Source organism: Candoia aspera, chromosome 1 (assembly GCF_035149785.1).
Source record: "Candoia aspera isolate rCanAsp1 chromosome 1, rCanAsp1.hap2, whole genome shotgun sequence".
Taxonomy (NCBI): domain Eukaryota; kingdom Metazoa; phylum Chordata; class Lepidosauria; order Squamata; family Boidae; genus Candoia; species Candoia aspera.
The window spans coordinates 159701619-159719604 of NC_086153.1; the positions used below are offsets into that span (position 1 = coordinate 159701619).

Consider the following 17986-nt stretch of genomic DNA (forward strand, 5'->3'; position numbering starts at 1 on the left):
AATCCTTGCGCCATGACTGACAGGCTCAGGAGCGTCCAATCAGAGCCGCGGTCTTCCCCGGGCGTCCATATTTGTGTCGATCGTTCGCCCGCTGGTGCTCCTTCTGTGGCTCTCGCGGTTGCTTCTGCCTTCTATTTGCGTTGCCATGGCAGCGGCGGGGGAACCTGGGCCTTTTTCTAAAGCAGTTGCTGCTTTAGGGAACTGCAGCGGCTGACGGCTTGCAGAAAGCGATGGCAGGTGATGGCAGAGCTCGGGAGTAAGACTAGTTGCCATTATTATTATTTTTATTATTAGCCTGTTTGGACTATCAATTTCTCTGGCGCTACCCTTGAAAAGTGTCTGGAAGTTGCTGTAACTTTTCCTCACCTCTTAAGAAACGTCCTTGAGCTGGCAGAAAGCTATACCAGAATAACATTTTGCTCTCCCGTTGGCAGTCCTTATCCTGACATAGCCAGGGGGCCAGCAAATGGTACTGTCTTTGTCTACAAGTACAGGGCATGTTAAGAATAGAGATTGGTGTATTGCCTCTCTTTGTTTCTCTCCTCTCCCACCAAATATAACTGTACTAGCTAATTGGAAAACATCTGCTAAGTCTCTGTCCTTAAGTAAGAGGGGACTATGGTTGGGAGAGGAGGTGAGTTTTGACAGATCACTAGGCCAGTGTGTCCAAATCTGGTTTGGTGCAAGTGTTTTATGTTCAAAGGGGTGTTGGCTGATGGTAAGGCTTTGTTTGGACAGGAAAATAGATTTGGTTAGTGCTTAAACCCATATCTAAAAGAAGCCTGACAATTAGCTGATAGACTGTATTTGACCACACAACACAAAACATTTTTGCCAAACTAGAACTGATGATGAGCAACTTTTCCATATGGGTTAGATGTAGCAGATGTCTGCTAAACTCATATTTAAAAATTTCACTTTACATTATCCACCACAAATCAGCAGTACATCAGGGTAATCAAGATCTCTGAGGGAGGTCTTCAGAGCTTTCCTAAAGGCCAATAGGTTCGGAGCAATCCTGATCTTGGAGGGAATGTTGTTCCACAGGGCAGGCACGGTGACAGAGAAGGCACACTTGCTAGGTCCCGCCGGATGACACTATTTAATAGGGGGTCCCAGAGCATGCCAACTGTCTGATATTGTGGGGAAGGCAGAGACCATTGGAGATAGATGGTCCCTCAAATGGTTTGGCCCTGTGCTATGAAAGGCTTTGTAAGTGAAAACCAGCATCTTAAGTTGTACCTGAGAGCCTACTGGGGCAGAAGTGGTGTTACCTGGGCATGGCATGCTGTGCCTATAACTACCTCCATTGCTGCATTCTGCACCACCTGTAGCTTCTAAGTGGTCTTCAAGGGCAGCCCCATGTGGAGTGGATTGCAGTATACCAAATGGGAAATTACCAAGACTGTTTTCTAGTGTGCATCAGCAGTAATGCCTTTATCTCTCTTTCCATGCAGGGCTGTAATCTGTGTTGAATGATCCTGAGTATTATTTTGCCAGCATGGGAAATTAAGGATATTATGCAATTGTTTGCCTCTTCTAATAAGTCTCCTTTCTTTCGTATTGGTATGTAAACTGACATCTTTCAATCTGTTGGCCACTGTGTCATTCTCCAGATTTGCTGGCACAATTTGGTTAGAGCCTTTACAGATACTTCTTCTGTTGTTTGCCATATTTTGGTAGATATTTATTCAGTTCCTGTAGCCTTCTGACTGGAGTGCTGATTGAACTTCATATTCTAGGACTATCTTCATTTGATCTCTTTTGAATCAGTTATTATTTTCCATTGGCATCCTTGAGCATACCAGTCAAGGTTTAAACTACTTTCAGAGTTCAAAGATCTTTTGGAAAACTTTCTTTGTTCTTCTGTCTGTTTCCATCTTCAGTGTCTTTATAGATATCGTTGTAATACTGCTTTTTGTTTTTCTAACAGTTCTCTGAAATTCTTTTTTGAGTTCCTTCCTGTGATCTTTGTCTCTCTTGGCTTTGGCTTCTCCTCTCTTCTTGGCAATTTTTACTGTCTGTTCTGACATCCAGTTTATTTTTTTCTATTTCTTTGCCTTCGGTAGTTTGATAGATAGATAGATAGATATAATTTTTATTAAAGTTTTTTACAAGAATAAAAGATAAACATGAAAAAAATATATGAAGAGAGTTTAGAAAAAGAAAAAAGTGAAAGGAGCAGTATATAGAAAAAGATATTTAAAGAAGTGACTTCCTATCATCTTTACAGCAGTTATAAACTTATTGTCTCTCCTCCCTCTCTAAGATTACATTACACAATTCCCTTCTTCCCGTATTCAACCCTTTTTAATCAGCAAATCCAAAAATCACCAAGTCGTTTTTTCCCATTTTAAGCAAAAAATCCATAAAGGGTTTCCAGTCTTTTATTAAAATACTTGTTGTTTTATCCCTGATCAAACAGGTCAGTTTTTCTATTTCTGCAAATACCTTCACAATCCACTCCTCCGTTATGGATATTTCAGTATTTTTCCATCTTTGTGCACATAATAGCCTCACTACAGTTACCATATTCAAAACCAGTCTTCTATAAGTCTTTTCTATTTGGCTATCCATAAGTCCCAATTAAAAATACTCTGGTTTCATCTGAACATTAATTTTTAAAATTCTTTGTATCATCATATGTATTTGTATCCTTTTTTTTTTTTTTGCTTTTTCGCAACTCCACCATGCATGGTAAAAAGTCCTTTCATGCTTTTCACATTTCCAACATTGATTAGAAGTACCTTTGTACATCCTAGATAATTTCTCTGGTGACATATTCCAGTGGTACATCATTTTATAGAAGTTCTCTCTTAAATTATAACATTACATGAATTTCAGTTCTTTTAACCACATTCTCTCCCATTGGTCCATCTGTATATTATATTACATTCTTAGCCCATTTTATCATGCACTCTTTAACTTGTTCTTCTTCCATTTCAAATCTCAACAAAAATTTATCCATTTTAGGAATCACGTGTTCATCATTTGTACATAATTCAATTTCAAATCCTGTCTTCTGTCAAATTCTATTACAGTTACCTTTTTATCTATATTAAATTTCTCTTAATTGTGCATATGAAAACCATCTACATATTACTAAAACTCTCATGTCTGCTTGATACTGTAACCTTTAACTGGGCAGAATGGTGCATCATAGGGCAACAATTTTTGAATCAAGGTACCTCAAATGGGCTTATTTACAGAATGCATCCAAAATCCAGGACCCATGACTCCCATAGAATAGAAATTTGGCAAATTTTATAAAACATTTTATGATATAAAAATTATCATAAAACATTTTATGACATAATACAAAATGTCATAAAATATTTCCTGTGGTCAACTCCTGATGTCTGACTGCTATACAGTTCAACAATGGCTACTTTCAAGGCAGATAATCTCTGAATGTCTCCCTGAATTTTTAAGAACTTTTCCAGTACATTAGAAGCTCTGCCATCATTACTTAGAATTAATATACTATGATAGAAACTGTATGATGTATAGTTTCAGGATATATAAGTGCTCAAATAGCAGTATTCATTCTAATCAAGGGGCCAGGTTACCTGAGGGACTGCCTCCTCCCCATTACATCAACCCTTCCAACCCAATCATGCACAGAGGGCATGTTGTGGACCCCGTCTATAAGAGAATTCCATTTGGTGTGGTCCAGGAAGCGGGCCTTCTCTGCAATAGCTCCCACCCTGGGGAACAAGCTGCCCCTGGCGGTGAGGTTGGCCCCATCACTCCTAGCCTTCTGGGGGAACCTGAAGACTTGGCTCTGCCATCTCGTTTGGGGCGGAGAAGGGAGTAGCTCTGCGTGGGGATGGCTGGCACCTTAGAGCGCTCCTCACACACATGGACTGAACTTAGATACTGCCACTTGGATTTTATTCTTATTTTTATATCTATTTATTAATTGGTATTTATATTTTTATATATTGTATTTGTATTTCATATTTACTGTTTTAATTGATTACCTTTGTTGTAAACCACCCAGTCCCTCTGGTGGGAGGAGATGGGTGGTGACAGATTTGATAAATAAATAAAATATAAATAAATAATCTATAAAATACCATTGTCAATTATTTTTGTAGGAATATTTAGAAATGGGTAAATCATATTTTATTAAAATAAAATTTTATGTGGCATGCTGCATTTTCTGATTTTTTGACATTGCTCAGACAATGTTGTGAGAGATTGTTAACTACTATATATTAATGGAAGCATGGATTTATAGATATTCAAGATATATGATGACTTAAACTATATGTTATATAGCACCTCTTACAAATCATCTGGAAAAAAACTGTAGAAGTGTTTCAGAAATGGCAGAAGAAAACAGTCTAGGCCATTTCAAACATTAAATTTCCTACAAAAATTGGGTAAAAGCCAGTGCCATGTAAGTAACCATCCACTTCATCCTATGAAGTTGTGCCTTCCCCAGATCCTGCTTTGGGTGGTCCCCTAACCATTTGGAGAAAATCTGGAGAAAGCATGGTGGGGGGAAGTGTAGTGCAGAAGGGGAATTATCTTTTTTTTCCATTGATGAAAGTCATCATATGAGTGCAGGATGTTATGAAGTATTACCTAAAAGTACTGATTGCATTTCCTTGTAGCAAGCTTTGTGCACAAACTTTTTTCACAGTTTACATGTGCTGAAAGTTGCATCAAAATAGATCTGTGAATTCCTAAATTAGCAATGCATATGAGTAGGGATATTGCCCCCAGTACATATTTAGGCAAAATACCCCATGTAAAATAACTTATTGCTTAAATATATCCTCTTGAAGGGTGACCTTTATGTCCATATAAATAATGCTTGGTGCCTAGCAACATCATAATCTTTAGCTAAATAACCTTTTAACTTCCCTTTCGGTACCCAGGAGACCAATTTTAAGGATGTATTGAGGAGTTTGAAGTGACATTAGCAATATATTTTACTAGATCTTTTATATAAAGGCCAGAAGAAATTCTGAATTGACTTGTGGCTAATATAATATTGGGGTTTAAATCTGAAAAAGATTGCAAAAGTTTCAATATTTTGCATAAAAGATAGAGATAATGCTCTCTGAGTTTCTCATTTGACCTATAGGGGTACTGTAGCTTAATAAACCGCACCATCAAAAATGGCTAAAATGAGGTGCTGTATCTTAGCATTGAAATAATTCAAAATCTGTGTATAACTGTTCCTTATTACAGTGATGAACAAGATTGATTACAATACCTATTAGTAAATTGTATTTATACTGGAAGATGCACTGTAGTGTAATCTTAAGAACTGTCCAGTACTCTCTTCTAATGTTTTTCTGCTTCAGAGGAGATCAGTTAATTGCCCGCACACTCAAAATATTCCAGGGAAAAATACAGGTTTATACAAGTCAGAGATTTAGGGGTGAAATTAGACTATAGCTGCCCATCTGGAATAGTCCAGAGTAACTTTTTAAGGAACATCTTGGGTCTTCCTTTCCTGCACCTTGCCACATATGTTAGAATGGAGACAGGACTATCCTCAATGTCTGGTAAAGCCCACATGCTATTACTAAAACGGTGTAAAAAACTTGCCACACACCCAGACTACCAATTGCAATTGGCACTGGGAAGGAAAACAGTGGGCAAATATCTCATTGTGCAAATATTTTCCTTGCCCTCACTAGAGGAATTTAAATTCTGGGTTAGAGAAAAGATTCATGACTGGCTTTCAGAGTGGGCTGCTGGTCAGATGCTGGCTTAGTCCGATGATCAAGGCTCTCCCTTGGTAATCCTCAGTTCAAGAAAAATATATTGTTTTTGCAGTACTTATCAGCACACCATTATAGAAGGCATTCACCAGCTTATGCTTCCAAACTATGCTCTGAGCATAACTTGACAGGAGATTCCACAAAACCCCCCAGGAACAGATACTGTAGGCATCAAACGTTATATCTTACATTTCCCTTTTAAGATGGGGAAAAAGTACTGGATTAAATTATGGACAACATGGACTCTGAAGCACCATGTGTAAATCTTTTGTTGGCAGACGCTAACACCCTTGTGTTAATTATCAAATGGATATTTTTATGTTGTTGTGTTTTAAAATTAGAAAGAGCTATGTTCCTCTTAGATCTTCCAGACACCTGGCTAGGTTGTACTTTTAGGCTCAGATTTATTCAATTTTTAGTTGTATTAGTATTGTAATGCCAGACAGAAAATTAAAATTAATTAAAAGTAAATAAAATCATAATAATTAGGTTTAATGCTTTATGTATTATGCCAGTTTTATAATCTGCTGCAACAATAAACTGATTTACTACAAAGAGAAAACATATACTGAATCTGGAATTTTAAATTAAATGTAAAACTATCACTTTCCCAGATGATTTGTTTCCTATACACTGTAATGGTAAGGGATTCAGACAATCACTAGATGGCAGAAAGAGAGATGGAAAATTGATTTTTGCAGCTCAGATATAGTTGCCGTACTATTGCCATATTCCCACATGATACATGACTTGGATTTATAGTTATAAATCCAAAGCATGGTTTAAGTATCCAACTACGTTCTTGAGTTACTTGTCTGCTTTTGTTTTCATCATTTCAGGATTTTTCTTTCTATATTAATTACCATTTCAATTGAGCAATTATCTTAACTGGTCATGAAATAATACATTATGACTTTGACATATTGCATTAACCCATAATGCAGTTTGCTTCTTTGTTGTGTAGTGTTATACTGTATATTAAATCAATAATTTTTACTTATTCAAGTAACCTTGGGTAATAATTTCTTAGTATAAAGTGGAACTCAGCCACTGTAATTTGAAAACTAGTATTTTAGAATGGTTTCAGATCTTATTTTTGGGCCTCAAACAGTTATTAAGACATTTTTTCAGAAAATCAGCATGGATCTCAGCTATTATCTTAACCAAGTAATCAAGTTTATTGTCAAGAAATGGTTTGGGATAATAGATGGTTTGAACTAAATGTACTTGATTAATTAAGGTGCTCTGGTGAGGTGGGCTCTCATTGGCACCTAACTTGCCCTTATTTTATATATATTAACATCCATATATCGATGGCCCAAGAAGTGATTGTTTCTCAGAAAGACATTTGCAACACATACTTTATTTAATAACCTTTAGAATGTTACAGTTGGAGAGTCTTAAAGAGTTTAAGAAAAATAATACTGCAAGTCTCATACGTAAACATACATTATAATATTAAGCATGCATTGGTAATGTGGAGTTGATCTCAATAGGTGGCAGCACCCGGTTAGTATCTGGGTGGGAAACTTCCAGGGAATTAGATAGCTTTAGGCTAAAAACTGGCACAGAAAAAGGCAGTGGCAAACCACTTTCATAGCATGGCCAAGAAAACTGCATGAATATGTTTATGAAATCACCAGAAGTCAAGCTTGCTTGAGGAATATTTTAACTTTTAAAATCTAGATGACTAAAGCTGAAACCATGTTCAGGAATTCTGGGAGTTTTTTCTTGAAATTAGAGCCTGTACTTTTTATGCAGTATCTGGTTCCTTCTGAGAAGTATCCTTACAAATACTTCTAAGGAATTCAAATGTTTCTTAAATATTAAGTTTTTTAATTAGAACAGCTTTTTCTTTTTATTGCAAAAGATCAGGAATAACAACTAACTGCAGAAGAGGGAGAAACAGAGATTTGCAGCTCAGTCTTTTTCATATGTACTGAAATGCAAGTCCCACTTAACTCACTGGAACATAATCCTGTATGACAAAGGACTGCAGTCTTATTCACTCTTCCTTTTCCTTATGGTTACTAGCCTATTTATTTTGCCATTCCTTCTAAGCTGTGATAGAAAATGCAGAAACAGCCTTCACAAGCAATCCTATGAATGTTTTCTCAAAAGTAAATTTTACTGTGACTTCTTCGCAAATGCAACATTGCATTCTTATAAGCAAATAAATTTTCTCAGTTTAACTAATTCTAATTAAACTAAAAAAATCAACTAATTCTGCAAACATGAGTTAAGAATTTCCATTGTTTGAGTCATTTGTGATAAGGAGACTGACAAACCAGTCCTAGATAGAGGTCACTTTAAATTGTTCCTTTAGGCCTTTTGCATTTTGACATGTAAATCTAGCCTTTTTTTTTTTTTATGAAAAACCAAAGTGCCTGAAAAGAGTTTCCGGTATTGTGGATAAAATCACTACATGTTTTAGGTCTTCACATTCCTGATGCTTCATGAGTATTGGCACAAGGGTTCCCTCCATTTTTCTAAGTCTCATTGTGCCAATAATATCAGCATGATCCAAACAGAATAGTTCACCATTGCGCTTGTTTTTTGTTGATGAAGAAGAAGGCTATTTTTAAAAAGTCAGGTATTGTGCAGTTTCTATTTGGATGTTTTCTGAGTAAAATAGAAGAATCACCCAATTATTTTATTGTCCTAGCAGTAGCAAGTCAGGTTGTGGTTTATTTAAAGACTTAACTGCTCTCATGAACTCATGTAACCCTTGTCTGAATTATAAAAGATTTTTTATGTAAATGAAAGCCACTAAAGAAGTCATCTAAAAAGTCTAACTTTATTGGACAGCGTTATGATTAATGAAAAATACTTTTACATATATTTATTGTTATAGTGTATTATTCCATGTTTTTGAATTATTTATTTATTTACTTATTAAAATACTTACAGCATTCAGATCACTTAATGAGAAGTATAATCTCATTGTTTGAGATTGACTTTTTATGTTAATTCTATAACTGTAATACAGTTCATACCCTAATATAGTTCTAGCTATATATTAGAGTATATTCCCACTTTTCCTCTTTTGCTGTTTTCTAAATGGGCTAATACCTCTTCTTCAAACCTTTTCATGCAATATTTTATTAAATTTTTAATTGTTATAGTTTCAAATATATGGGCTATTATTTCTGTCTAACTGGCATATAGTATATACATGAGCTCTTAATTGATCAGGAAACCCATTCTGCACCAAGGCTAGTCAAGTCAAGTCAAGTATGTATGTATTCAGTCAGTGACCAGCAAATTTAAAAAACCAGTAACAGAGTAAAACAAATTAATACAGCAGTATACTAAACGACAAATCATAGGCTCCCCTGGCCACGGCTGCCACTTGCTCTTTGAGCAGGAGTCGTGAGTCCAGGAGAGTTCTGCGCTGGATCTGTCTGGGGCAGTGCCACCCCATCCAGAGTCAAAGATGGTAAATTCCCAGATGCCAGGGAGCCACTAACCCACAACCGCTCCGTCTTACCAGGGTTCAGCTGAAGCCTGTTGTTCCCCATCCAGACCCCTACAGCCCCCAGGCACCGAGAGAGGTGGCCACGGCATCACTTAAGTCACCTGGGATGGAGATATACAATTGAGTATCATCAGCATATTGATGATACCTCACCCTGTGGCGATGGAGGATCTCAGTCTACCAGTGGTCTCATGTAGAAGTTAAAAAGGAGCAGAGAGAGTACTGTGCCCTGCGGTACCCCACACAGGAGAGGCCGCGAACCAGATCTCTCACTCCCTATTTAGAAAACTTATATCCCACCTCTTTCTTCAATGGCTCTGTGAGGCTTACAAAACTACAGTTAAAAACCTAAGCATAAAAATACCATTAAAAATAAATACTGACTGCTAAGATTGTTCATTCTTTTACTGATATCTTTTTATAGACAGATTTTAAATTTATACGCTTTCAGAGATCATCAGATGCATCTCCCTGAGACAATATTAGTATTGTTGTTAAATAAATAAATCCTTTTATTTCTGTCTTTTGATTAGGTTTGATTGCTATTTATGGAATATTTATGAAAACATAACAGTTGGTAAGAATGAGCAGCATACACCAGAAAACCATTAAGCTTTATACACATATACACATATATTATACACACAGAGAGAGAGATTGTTAAAATTGTTGTAAGATACTCAAGATAGTATTCATTGGGCAAATATAAAGAGAACCCAATCATGAAAGCAATTAGTGTCTGAGCAAAAAGGGAACATTTTTGTTTGGTGCTGAAAGGACAGCACCAATCATATCTTCCTCACAGGTTGGAGGGGAGAGGGAAATAGAAGTTGGCACAAGTCCTCTGCATTATTGTTTACATTACAATCATAAATACACACTAGATTTGGATTAAATACTGAATACTGTTCTCAACCATTGATACATTAGGATTTATTAACTGAAAAGCTGAATCTTTGGACAGTTTTTCACCGTTTGAAAATGAGATAAATGCAGGAAAACTATTGTTGGAAGTGGAGGAACTCTCAGTTTTACTATTTTTCCCATCCTACATTTCCAGTTTTATACTGAAAGCAAAGATTAGCAAGAGAGAATAACTCTTAATATTTTACTATTGTTGCTTAAAAATATCTAGGGGCTTTAACCTCAGGAGCTCCTTCTGAGTATCCAGGAAGAGTGGGAGATTCTTCATTGCCAGGATGTGGGTTGTATGCTGATAAACAGGTATGCAAACATATCTGATGAAATGAATAAAGGAACAGAATAATAGAAACGTAACTTAATTTTTGAAAACGAGAGAAAGGTGTTCTAAATTTCAAAATTACAGAAATCAGTCATAGAACACACAATTACAAGGCAGTTCCAAAGTATTTAGGACTGGTGGGGAAAAAAAGGTTATTTATAATTTGCAGCCTTTGCCTAGAGGAATGTATTATCAATTTAATATTAACATTGTATAAATGTTAATTTACCAAAGGCCCCCTATAAAATGCCAACTCAATCAAACCTAACAAATATCAGCTAGTAATAGAAACAGAAATCAGTAAGGACTTTCCTAAATAGTAACTTGAAAAACAGCAGAATTTCTAATCTGTCAGGAATTGATGCCATTTCTATACTGCCAACGGAGGGTTATATGAAATAATTGCACATAAATATCTTTAGCATCAGTAATACTATACAGTAATAAATATCAGGTTCATACAAAAACAGCTGTTTGGGAAAAATGAGTATTTGAAATTTACATAAATAAAGCATACTTTTAATTAGGTTGGTATATAGTAATGAGTCAAGGTTAAAGAGTATTCCATGTGGGAAGGCCTGTGACAACCCCATTTTTAAAAGCCACGTCCTCAGAAAGATACATTAATCAACAGAGTCCATGTGTTCTTTACCTTTAAGTTGGCGGAAATTACAGTGTTTGAAACAACAAATTCTAATGAAGTGCAGGAGGGGTGGAATTATCTCTTCGCATTTCTAAATAATATCCTCAGTGGCACAAGAACAAAAGATTAATTACAAATCATACATCCTTGCTCAGGATTATATTATTATTATTACATTTGAAACAGTAAAGGGATAAAAGAACTATAGCAACAGGTCAAACCAATCAGTTCAAACATTTGTAGCAAATTGCACCATAGACTTAACTAACAGTGCACAAGAATATGAAGAGTATACACCAGCACCTCATCTTAGCATAAAGTAATTTGCATTTTTAAAAGCACCCCAAAATCTCCACAAAGGATAGAAGAGACTGCAGTGATGAACACAAAAAACTCAGGAATATTTTGAGAACAAAATATTACAGTATGTTTATGTCTTGCTAAGTGTAGGTATACTTCTATCTAAGTCTGTGTATAATCTTCTGTCCTGTCTGTCGATTGTGAAGCTTTCAGGTGCCTTTGAAAATTACGACTTTCTGCATTTATCAAAGCATTCTGAATATCAAAATTAGCAGGAGCCCTTCAGTAATTCTCTGCTCACTTATTGCTATTATCTGGGGGCCTGGATGGGGAACAACAGGCTTCTGCTGAACCCTGACAAGAGACTACCATTTGGTACATGATTCACTTTGTTTCCCTCTGCAAGAGTGCTCAGTAGCCCTACCTTCCTTTTGATCTTGGGAAGAATAACATCTATTTTATAAAATATCTTCTCTTCAGAAATTATGCCTTCCACCTTCAGTTAGCCCCATTTCTGTCCCTTAGTGACGACAACGTTAATACTTATCCTACTTTCATGTATATTGTCCTGCTATTCATTCAGACAAAGATCTTAAGAGTTTTATAGTAAAAAGTCATTTAGTTCAGTTCAGTTCAGTTCAGTTCAGTTCAGTTTAGTTTAGTTTAGTTTAGTTTAGTTTAGTTTAGTTTAGTTTAGTTTAGTTTAGTTTAGTTTGGTAAAAAGTGTGCAAAGTTTAAAAGGATAAAGAAAGGCATCATTAGTCCAGTTCCCCTTTATGGAAGAATGTCCCTAAACTATAGATAGGTAAATATTAAATTGTTAATATTTTCATGCTTTCCCATTTTTATTCACTTCTCCACTCTGCTCCTTGCACTGCCCAATCTCAAGTCACCATATCGTAAGTTACTGTGCTGCATTTAGATTTCCAGTATGGCCTGCCAAATCCTTAGCACCATGCATGTTTGCATATATGGCAACTGCGGTTTGGTTAAACATAGGTGCAGATCCAAGTTTAACTGGATTAATGTAGCCAATTTTCCTCTTCTGTATTAAGATCATGGAATGTTGGTTTAAATTTAAATTTCTAGTTAATGTTCACTTGATACAAATGTAAAACGCACCCTAAAATGGCACATCTCATCTGTAGGTGCAGCATCAATTTTTAATACATGTTAAGTTCCATAACTGTGCAGTAACAATACACTTTATCCAATTAAAGCAATTGATTTAAACTTTGGAATACTTATAGAAAGAACATGTAGAGAATATCTCATTGTCTGTTATACTGTAGTGCATATTAACTAGGGTATATTTCATTCTTTGTGGGGTAATTTTCACAGAAAGGACACATGCAATCAGTAAAAGAATTGACTTCTGATATTAATGCTAATAATCATATCACACTGGAACCAATTAATTGCAGTGGCAGGCAAAGCTTCTTGAAGTTCAAAATACGGTGAGTTGTAGAAATCATGTGCTATCAAAATCACTCCTGTCGAATCATTCCATTACAAATGTGCCCTTCACATCTTTCTTTAAGTAATTGTAAAATATCCTTATTTAGTTATGTCAGATTCTACCAAGAAGAAAAGCTTCTAAACATGATACTATTATTTTACCTCCTTTAGGAATGGTAACCCAGAGGTTAAACATACTCTATAACAGTGTTTGAAGTCCACACATCTTAACGTTCCCAAGGATGAGAAACACTGCTCTATAATATATTTTCTTGACAGCTCCCTTTCTTTCCTGGCAAAGTTTAGGGATCACAGATCCAAACTGCATAACTTGGAAGCATTTCCCTCTTATCTAACAGCAATCACTTTTATAGCGTGATGGGCACTGTATAAATTTAATAATAAATAAATAAAGCCACCTGTTCCCCAAGTTGGGTTCATTGGAACAGAAGTAAAAATGGCCACCAAACTACATGTCTCTCTTCCTTTGGAATGGCACCCCCAATGATTATGGTCAAGGCTGTCTTCTCACATGGTGCAGGGAAGGATGGCATTTGAGAAATGGAAATGGGGGCTGGATATGAGATATGGGATATTACCTGCTGATAAGTATCTTCTAGATCAGTGTTTCTCAACCTTGACAACTTTAAAATGTGTGGACTTCAACTCCCAAAATTCCCCTCCCAGCCTAGAGAATTCTGGGAGTTGAAGTCTACATATCTTAAAGTTGTCAGGGTTAAGAAACACTGTTCCAGATTAAAGATAATTAAACTGTTGCCTGGAGAGATTCCATGTAGAAAACAACAAAATTCTGCCTCTGAAGAGTGTGAGATAAGAATACCCTGACATTTTAAGATATAATTATAGCTTGCCATCTCCCTGGAAATATGGACTGTTGATAATTTTGCATGGCTGTTGTTATTTGGACACTGCTTTTGTTCTGTAATGCAAATATGATGCTATTATTTTTGGGGCAACAGCTATTTCTTCAACCAGTTTTAAAATACTTTCAGAAATTTAGCTTGAGATGTTCCTGCATATTATAATTACCTTTATAATGGCCTATATTCATTTGCATTTGTTTATTCTGACATTTTTCAGGAGCAGAGTACAGTTGTTCCTGCTTTTGTTAAGTCTGTGTGTTCATGCTACCTATGCACTGGAAATCAGTGAGATGTAAAATTTAGAACCTGGAATTTGAGCTCCATAATATTAGTACTAGAACTGCCAGTTGTTAACAGCTTAAAAAGAGTGCTGTTTTCTTGGTAGCTAACAAGTTCTCTGCTATGTCAATATTAAATGACTGTGGCATCTATCTATATGCTACTAAAATGCTTGTATCTGTTTGATACTTTGCAACCTTCAACTGGGCAAACTGCTGCATCACAGGGCAAAGCTTTTTCAACAGAGGTACCTCCAATGGGCTAACTTACAGAATGCCAGGACCCATTACTCCCCTGAGAATGAAATTTGGGAAAGTTGTTGCTGTTTCAGCACCACTGCGCTACCACAGTCAGCTGCAGTCACGTGATCCTCATTGACAGCTTCCCACAGGTCAATGAGGAAGCCCTCACTCCCTCCCGCACCTAGCAGCAGACACTTACCTGGCTGCTGGCTTTGGACTTGCAGCTTCCTGTCTGGGAAGGAAGCTTGCAGGGAGAAAGTCAAAGTGGAACCTGGCAGGAAGGTCACAATTTATTTATTTATTATTCACATTTCTATCACCGCCCATTTCCCCCTAAAAGGGGGACTCTGGGCAGTTTACAATAAAATTCACCTTAAAACCTCAACGTCATAAAATCACCAAGACAACACCTACAATACTAAAATAATAAATAAATATAAATATAAATATGGAATCCAAGTGGGAGATTTCCATTCAGTAGGGAGAACTCTACATCACCAGCCACCCCCAGGAAGAGCTATCGCCCTTCCCATCCCAGGCAAGGCGGCAGAACCAGGTCTTCAAACCCTTCTGGAAGGTTGGGAGCGAAGGGGCCTGCCTCACCTCAGGGGGCAGAATGTTCCACAGGGTGGGCACCACTGCAGAGAAGGCCTGCCTCCTGGACCCTGCCAGATGTAATTCTTTTACAGACAGGGTCTGCAACATGCCCTCTCTGCATAATTGGGTGGGGCGGGTCGATGTTATAGGGATGAGACGGTCCCTCAGGTAACCTGGCCCCATGCCATGTAGGGCTTTAAAGGTGATAACCAACACCTTGAATTTGATCCGGAAGCAAACTGGAACCCAATGCAGCTCACGCAGTAAAGTTGTTACGTGTGCTGATCTTGGAGCACTCATCACTGTTCGCACAGCCGCATTTGCTCAGGTAAGTCCCCCCCACCCACGTATTCTCCAACAGTCCCTCTGTGCTGGCTCTGTGGTGGCCACTTGTTCCCTTCCCCACCTGGCAGTCTGAAAGGATGACCCAACAGTTCACAGGTTGTCTAGTTCTTATTATGATGGCTGTTCTATATGAGCTGCAAATTATGCCTGTGTATAACTAGGTCACCTCTCAGCTCATCTTAATGAATTGAGTAAAACCAATCTCATTAATATACTTTCAGGAATATTATCTTTAATGTTTGCTTTTGAAAGTATTGCAGTAGCATGTTTGGGTTTGGATGTGGTAAGAGTGTGGGTGTCTTTCTGTCTGCCCAGATCACTCCACTGCAGGATGAAGGCCTCTTCACTGAAGGTTATGAACTATAATCTATCATGCTGATCCAATGCAGGCTGGTGGATAGGCAGGCTGGGAGAGAATGACTGGCCCAAAGTTGCTCAGCCAGTATCCATGTCTAAGGGAGGACTAGAACCTGGGTCTCCCTGCTCCTAATCCACCACCTTAACCACTACATCATGCTGACTCTCATACACACACACACACAAATACATATACAAACACATTGTCAGATCCCCCCGATAAAGGTTTCACAGAAACCCTTATCGGAGCATCTACCATCATTTCCTTCTCCAAGGAATGGAATCCATGTCGCCAGATGGGAGGGGGTGTGAAGTTGGAGTGTGAAGTGGTTTATTATGGCTATGGAGGACATCAGGGACACGGGGTTGAGATATGCCAGGTATACCATCTGGATGGGAGGGGGATGACATGGTTTCATGGGAAAGGGGACTAACTAAGAGAATGTAGTTTTTAAGTTAGGTTTGAGCGGGAAATCTTTATTCGCAGCTTGCCTTCTGTACTGTTCATTACGCTTCATTAAAACAGTTAAAGGAATCCCAGTCTCCTGACTGTGATTGTGTGAATGCTCGAATGATCAGGTGCTGACACACATGCGCACACGCACACACATATAGAGAGAGCCAGTTTGGTCTAGTGGTTAAGGTACCAGGCTAGGAACCAGGAGACTGAGGGTTCTAGTCCCAATTTAGGCATGAAAGCCGGTTGGGTGACCTTGAGCCATTCACTCTCTCTCTCAGCCCAACCCACCTCACAGGGTGGTTATTGTGGGGAAAGGAGGAGGAGGAGGAAGGAGTATTAGGTATGTTTGCCACCTTGAGTTATTTATAAAAATAATAAAGGTGGGATAGAAAATAAAACAAAAATAAAAATACACACACATGCACACATGTAATAATTTAAATTTAAATTCAACCTTAAAAAAATAGGAACGAATGCATTAGATGCAGGGAAGTGATGGTGGGCTGTGTGTGTGTGTGTGTATGTGTTTTAAAGCTAACAATGACTAATTCACTTAATGTTACTTTGGACAAACTGCTATACCATACGATTAAAAAAAAACTTTGGACAAAAGTTGCATTCTTTTGCATATTTACTTAAAGGCAGGTTCCATTAAATTTAGACATACAGTTGAATGAATATACATATGCAATTAATTGTACAGCTCATTAAAAACAAATGGAACAAACTAGTCATACTTCCAGCTAATATGCATCCTAATGTCAATTCTCAACATACTTTAATTGGATCAAGGACACTTATTTTAATGCACTTTCTACTAATATACTGTCTGCACTATTCATATCTATTCATACCTGTGCTAAACTCAAAGCAGCAGCGTCTGAGGTAAACATACATTAAACTTGTAGCTAAAGCTAATATTAAACTAGTATTACTTTATATAACATACTTTGCCATAAACATTGTAAACTGAACACCTATGTTTTCCTGTTCAGTGGGTGGCTTACACATTTAGAGTGTATCCTTAAATGTCCTTAATATCATCCAAATTTTTCACAAAACTGGCACTTCCCCACACTTGCTTGTTTTGGAACTGTTACAAGAAAGTAATACTCAAGGAATGTTTTCATTTTATCCTCTGCTGTGTTCTGTCAAATACAAAGATGTACCATTTGTATCTCCTGCCAACCTAGCAGTTCGAAAACATGCAAATGTGAGTAGATTAATAGGTACCGCTTTGGCGGGCAGGTAACAGCGGTCTGTGTAGTCATGCCGGCCACATGACCATGGAAGTGTCTATGGACAAACGCCCGCTCTTCGGCTTTGAAACGGAGATGAGCACCGCCCCCTAGAGTCGGACACGACTGGACTTAATGCCTAGGGAAACTTTTACCTTTACCTTACCATTTGTATATACTTATTAAAAGCACATTTGTTTCAACATGGTGCTTGGAAATGTTTCAGCAAAAAGGGATTATAGAATACTACATTATCTATTGTAAATCATTCCGTAATCACCCATTAATAATACACAGAACGGTGCAGAATAATCTAGCTAATGGTACTTCAGCAAGTTATATATTTAAGGCATTTAGGAAATGCTTGTGGGTAGACATTTTGTAGCTGCAACTTTTTGACATGTTAGTATGGCGTTGGATAAAGAACTGAATCCGAACGTCAACTATTAGAGGCAAACAGCAGGGTAGTATTAATCTGTAAGGGTTTATTTTGCGTCAAAGTTTCAGTTTTATAAACTATTCTAAATTGCGAAATAATCATAATAAGGCCTCTAACCGCATGCAGAGTGCTTATCACTCCCCATCAGGCACAGACTTACATAAACAATCTGGCGGCAGCATTCACAAAATGTTTCGTAGATTAATACTTTCTCTTTACACCGACGGTGGACCCGAAACTCGGTCTACGGGTCATGGTTTTATCTGCGTTCTAATCGCT

The 17986-nt window shown here is 37.4% G+C and overlaps 1 long non-coding RNA gene across 1 annotated transcript; it reads left to right on the forward strand.

Annotated features, from left to right (window-relative positions):
• The first annotated feature begins 79 nt into the window (after positions 1-79).
• Positions 80-14084, forward strand: LOC134489015 (uncharacterized). Its single transcript, XR_010067070.1, has 3 exons — positions 80-237; positions 10358-10446; positions 13968-14084. It is a non-coding gene; the product is annotated as an uncharacterized LOC134489015 (long non-coding RNA).
• Positions 14085-17986: the final 3902 nt, after the last annotated feature.